This window comes from Arachis ipaensis, chromosome B5 (genome assembly GCF_059453495.1).
Source record: "Arachis ipaensis isolate K30076 ecotype BB chromosome B5, ASM5945349v1, whole genome shotgun sequence".
NCBI classification, from domain to species: domain Eukaryota; kingdom Viridiplantae; phylum Streptophyta; class Magnoliopsida; order Fabales; family Fabaceae; genus Arachis; species Arachis ipaensis.
Window position 1 is genome coordinate 119,560,984 of NC_142440.1, and position 5,073 is coordinate 119,566,056.

At 42.5% G+C, this 5,073-nt stretch overlaps 1 non-coding gene across 1 annotated transcript; it reads left to right on the forward strand.

The window, feature by feature from the left end:
* Positions 1 to 4,521: 4,521 nt before the first annotated feature.
* Positions 4,522 to 4,629, forward strand: LOC148565563 (small nucleolar RNA R71). The gene has a single exon (XR_015884237.1). It is a non-coding gene; the product is annotated as a small nucleolar RNA R71 (small nucleolar RNA).
* The last annotated feature ends 444 nt before the right edge of the window (positions 4,630 to 5,073 follow it).

A 5,073-nucleotide genomic window follows, 5' to 3' on the forward strand; every position in this document is an offset into this window, starting at 1 on the left:
GGGTTCTTAAGCACACTCTTTTTTCGCTTTGGACCTTGACTTTAACCGCTCAGTCTCAAGTTTTCACTTGACACCTACACGCCACAAGCACATGGTTAGGGACAGCTTGGTTTAGCCGCTTAGACCAGGATTTTATTCCTTTTTAGGCCCTCCTATCCACTGATGCTCAAAGCCTCGAGATCCTTTTTATTTGCCCTTGCCTTTTGGTTTTAAGAGTTATTGGCTTTTTGCTCTTGCCTCTTGGTTTTAAGAGCTTTTGGCTTTTTCTGCTTGCTTTTTCTTTTTCTTTCTATTTTTTTTTTTGCCTATTTTTTTTTCTATAATTTTTTTTCTGCAAGCTTTGTTCTTTGCTGCTTTTTCTTGCTTCAAGAATCATTTTTATGATTTTTCAGATTATCAAATAACATGTCTCCTAGTCATCATTCTTTCAAGAGCCAACATATTTAACATTCTTAAACAACAACTTCAAAAGACATATGCACTGTTCAAGCATATATTCAGAAAACAAGAAGCATTGTCACCACATCAATATAATTAAACTAAGTTCAAGGATAAATTCGAAACTCATGTACTTCTTGTTCTTTTGAATTAAAACGTTTTTCATTTAAGAGAGGTGATGGATTCATAGGACATTCATAACTTTAAGACAAAGTTACTAACTACTAATGATCATGTAATGAAGACACAAACATAGATAAACACATAACATAGAAAACGAAAAACAGAAGAAATAAGAACAAGGAATGAATCCACCTTAGTGATGGTGGCGTTTCCTTCTTGAGGAACCAATGATGTCCTTGAGCTCTTCTATGTCTCTTCCTTGTCTTTGTTGCTCCTCCCTCATTGCTTTTTGATCTTCTCTTATTTCATGAAGCATGATGGAGTGCTCTTGATGTTCCACCCTTAGTTGTCCCATATTGGAACTCAATTCTCCTAGGGAGGTGTTGATTTGCTCCCAATAATTTTGTGGAGGAAAGTGCATTTGAGGCATCTCCGGGATCTCATGGAAATGAGTTTCTTGCGCCTCTTGAGCTCCATGACTGGGCTCTCTTGCTTGCTCCATCTTTTTCTTGGTGATGGGCTTGTCCTCTTTAATGAGGATGTCTCCCTCTATGTCAATCCCAGCTGAATTGCATAGGTGGCAGATGAGGTGAGGAAAGGCTAACCTTGCCATGGTGGAGGACTTGTCAGCCACCTTGTAGAGTTCTTGAGGTATAATCTCATGAACTTCCACCTCTTCTCCAATCATGATACTATGGATCATGATGGCCCGGTCTATAGTAACTTCAGACCGGTTGCTAGTGGGAATGATTGAGCATTGAATAAACTCCAACCATCCTCTAGCTACAGGCTTGAGGTCCAATCTTCTTAGTTGAACCGTCTTGCCTTTGGAGTCAATCTTCCATTGAGCTCCTTCTACACATATGTCTATAAGGACTTGGTCCAACCTTTGATCAAAGTTGACTCTCCTTGTGTAGGGGCGTGCGTTCTCTTCCATGTATGGCAAGTTGAACGCCAACCTCACATTCTCCGGACTAAAATCTAAGTATTTTCCCCGAACCATTGTAACATAGTTCTTTGGATCCGGGTTCTTACTTTGATCATGGTTCTTGGTGATCCATGCATTGGCATAGAACTCTTGAACCATTAGGATGCCGACTTGTTGGATGGGATTTGTTAGAACTTCCCAACCTCTTCTTTGAATTTTATGTCGGATCTCCGGATACTCATTTCTTTTGAGTTTAAAAGGGACCTCAGGGATCACCTTCTTCTTGGCCACAACATCATAGAAGTGGTCTTGATGGGCTTTGGAGATGAACCTTTCCATCTCCCATGACTCGGATGTGGAAGCTCTTGGCTTCCCTTTCCCCTTTCTAGAGGATTCTCCGGTCTTAGGTGCCATCAATGGTAATGGAAAAACAAAAAGCTTATGCTTTTACCACACCAAACTTAGAATATTGCTCGCCCTCGAGCAATAAACAAAAGAATAGAAGAAGAAGAAGAAGAAATATGGAGAGGGAGAGGGAGATGTGGTTTCGGCCAAGAAGGGTATAGAGGGGTGTGTTGTGTGAATTTGATGAAGAATGGAGGTCTTTATATAGGGAAGGGAGGGGGGTTAAAGTTCGGCCATATGGGTGGGTTTGGGTGAGAAATTGGTTTTGAATTTTGAAGGTAGGTGGAGTTTATGAGGTAGGTTTATGGGGAAGAGTGGATGGATGTGAGTGGTGAAGAGGTGATGGGGAAGAGAGTTTGAGGTGATTGGTGAAGGGTTTTTGGGGAAGAGTGTTTATGGGGTTATGTGAAAGAAAGTGGTGAGAAGAAGTGAGTGGAGGTAGGTGGGGATCCTGTGGGGTCCACAGATCCTGAGTGGATCCTGTGGGGTCCACAGATCCTGAGGTGTTCAAGGATTTACATCCCTGCACCCATTAGGCATGTAAAAATGCCTTTGTACCCAACTCTGGGCGTTCAGCGCCAGGTTGGTGGCCATTTTGGGCGTTCAACGCCCATTTGTGTGCCATTTCTGGCGTTGAACGCCAGAACCATGCCTGTTCTGGCGTTCAGCGCCCAGAAGCTGCCCATTTTGGGCGTTCAACGCCAGCACTATGCTCTGTTCTGGCGCTGAACGCCAGACAGATGCTCCTCCAGGGTGTGATTTTTCTTCTGCTGTTTTTGATTCCGTTTTCAATTTTTATATTTATTTTGTGACTCCACATGATCATGAACCTACAAAGACATATAACTAAGGAAAATATAGTTAGATAAATAAAAATTGGGTTGCCTCCCAACAAGCGCTTCTTTAGTGTCAATAGCTTGACAGTGGGCTCTCATGGAGCCTCACAGATGTGCAGAGCTTTGTTGAGACTCTCCAACACCAAACTTAGAGTTTGGATATGGGAGTTCAACACCAAACTTAGAGTTTGGTTGTGGCCTCCCAACACCAAACTTAGAGTTTGACTGTGGGGGCTTGGGTTGACTCTGCTTTGAGAGAAGCTTTTCATGCTTCCTCTCCATGGTTGCAGAGGGAGATCCTTGAGTTTTAAACACAAGGGAGTCCTTATTCCATTGAAGGACTAGTTCACCTCTGTCAACATCAATCACAGCTCTTGCTTTGGCCAGGAAAGGTCTTCCTAGGATGATGGATTCATCCTCTTCCTTTCCAGTATCCAGGACTATGAAATCAGTAGGGATGTAAAGACCTTCAACCTTTACTAACACGTCCTCTACTTGTCCATAAGCCTATTTTCTAGAGCTGTCTGCCATCTCTAATGAGATTTTAGCAGCTTGCACCCCATAGATCCCTAGTTTCTCTATTACAGAGAGGGGCATGAGGTTTATTCCTGAACCAAGGTCACACAGAGCCTTAAAGATCATGGTGCCTATGGTACAGGGTATTATGAACTTTCCAGGATCCTGTCTCTTCTGAGGCAATGTCAGTTGATCCAGATCACTTAGTTCATTGATGAACAAGGGAGGTTCAACTTCCCAAGTATCAATGCCAAATAATTTGGCATTCAGCTTCATGATTGCACCAAGAAACTTGGCATTTTGCTCTTCAGTAACATCCTCATTCTCTTCAGAAGAGGAATACTCATCAGAGCTCATGAAGGGCATAAGGAGGTTCAATGGGATCTCTATGGTCTCTAGATGAGCCCCAGAGTCCTTTGGTTCCTCAGAGGGAAGCTCCTTATTGACCACTGGACGTCCCAGGAGGTCTTCCTCCTTGGGATTCACGTCCTCTCCTCTCCTCACAGGTTCGGCCATGGCGCTTATGTCAATGGCCTTGCACTCTCCTTTTGGATTCTCTTCTGTATTGCTTGGGAGAGTACTAGGAGGGATTTCAGTGATCCTTTTACTCAGCTGGCCCACTTGTGCTTCCAGATTTCTAATGGAAGACCTTGTTTCATTCATGAAACTTACAGTGGCCTTAGATAGATCAGAGACTAGATTTGCTAAATTAGAAGCATTTTGTTCAGAGTTCTCTGTCTGTTGCTGAGTTGATGATGGAAAAGGCTTGCTATTGCTGAACCTGTTTCTTCCACCATTATTAAAGCCTTGTTGGGGCTTTTGATCCTTCCATGAGAAATTTGGATGATTTCTCCATGTTGAGTTATAGGTGTTTCCATAAGGTTCACCTAAGTAATTTACCTCTGCTATTGCAGGGTTCTCAGGATCATAAACTTCTTCTTCAGAAGATGCCTCTTGAGTACTGTTGGATGCAGCTTGCATTCCATGCAGACTCTGAGAGATCATATTGACTTGCTGAGTCAATATTTTATTCTGAGCCAATATGGCATTCAGAGTATCAACTTCAAGAACTCCCTTCTTCATAGGCGTCCGATTACTCACAGGATTCCTTTCAGAAGTGTACATGAACTGGTTATTAGCAACCATGTCAATGAGTTCTTGAGCTTCTGCAGGCGTTTTCTTTAGGTGAATGGATCCACCTGTAGAAGTGTCCAGTGACATCTTTGATAGCTCTGATAAACCATCATAGAATATATCCAAGATGGTCCATTCTGAAAGCATGTCAGAAGGACACTTTTTGGTCAACTGTTTGTATCTTTCCCAAGCTTCATAGAGGGATTCACCTTCTTTCTGTCTGAAGGTTTGAACATCAGCTCTAAGCTTGCTCAGCTTTTGAGGAGGAAAGTACTTGGCTAAGAAAGCCGTGACCAGCTTATCCCAAGAGTTCAGGCTGTCTTTGGGTTGAGAATCCAACCATAATCTAGCTCTGTCTCTTACAGCAAAAGGGAAAAGCATGAGCCTGTAGACTTCAGGATCTACTCCATTAGTCGTAACAGTATCACATATCTGCAAGAATTCAGTTAAGAACTGAAAAGGATCTTCAGATGGAAGTCCATAAAACTTGCAGTTCTGCTGCATCAGAGAAACTAATTGAGGTTTCAGCTCAAAGTTGTTTGCTCCAATGGCAGGAATGGAGATGCTTCTTCCATGTAGATTGGAATTAGGTGCAGTAAAGTCACCAAGCATCTTTCTTACATTATTATTATTTTCGGCTGCCATCTCCTTTTTCTGTTCGAAAATTTCTGAAAGGTTATCTCTGGATTGTTG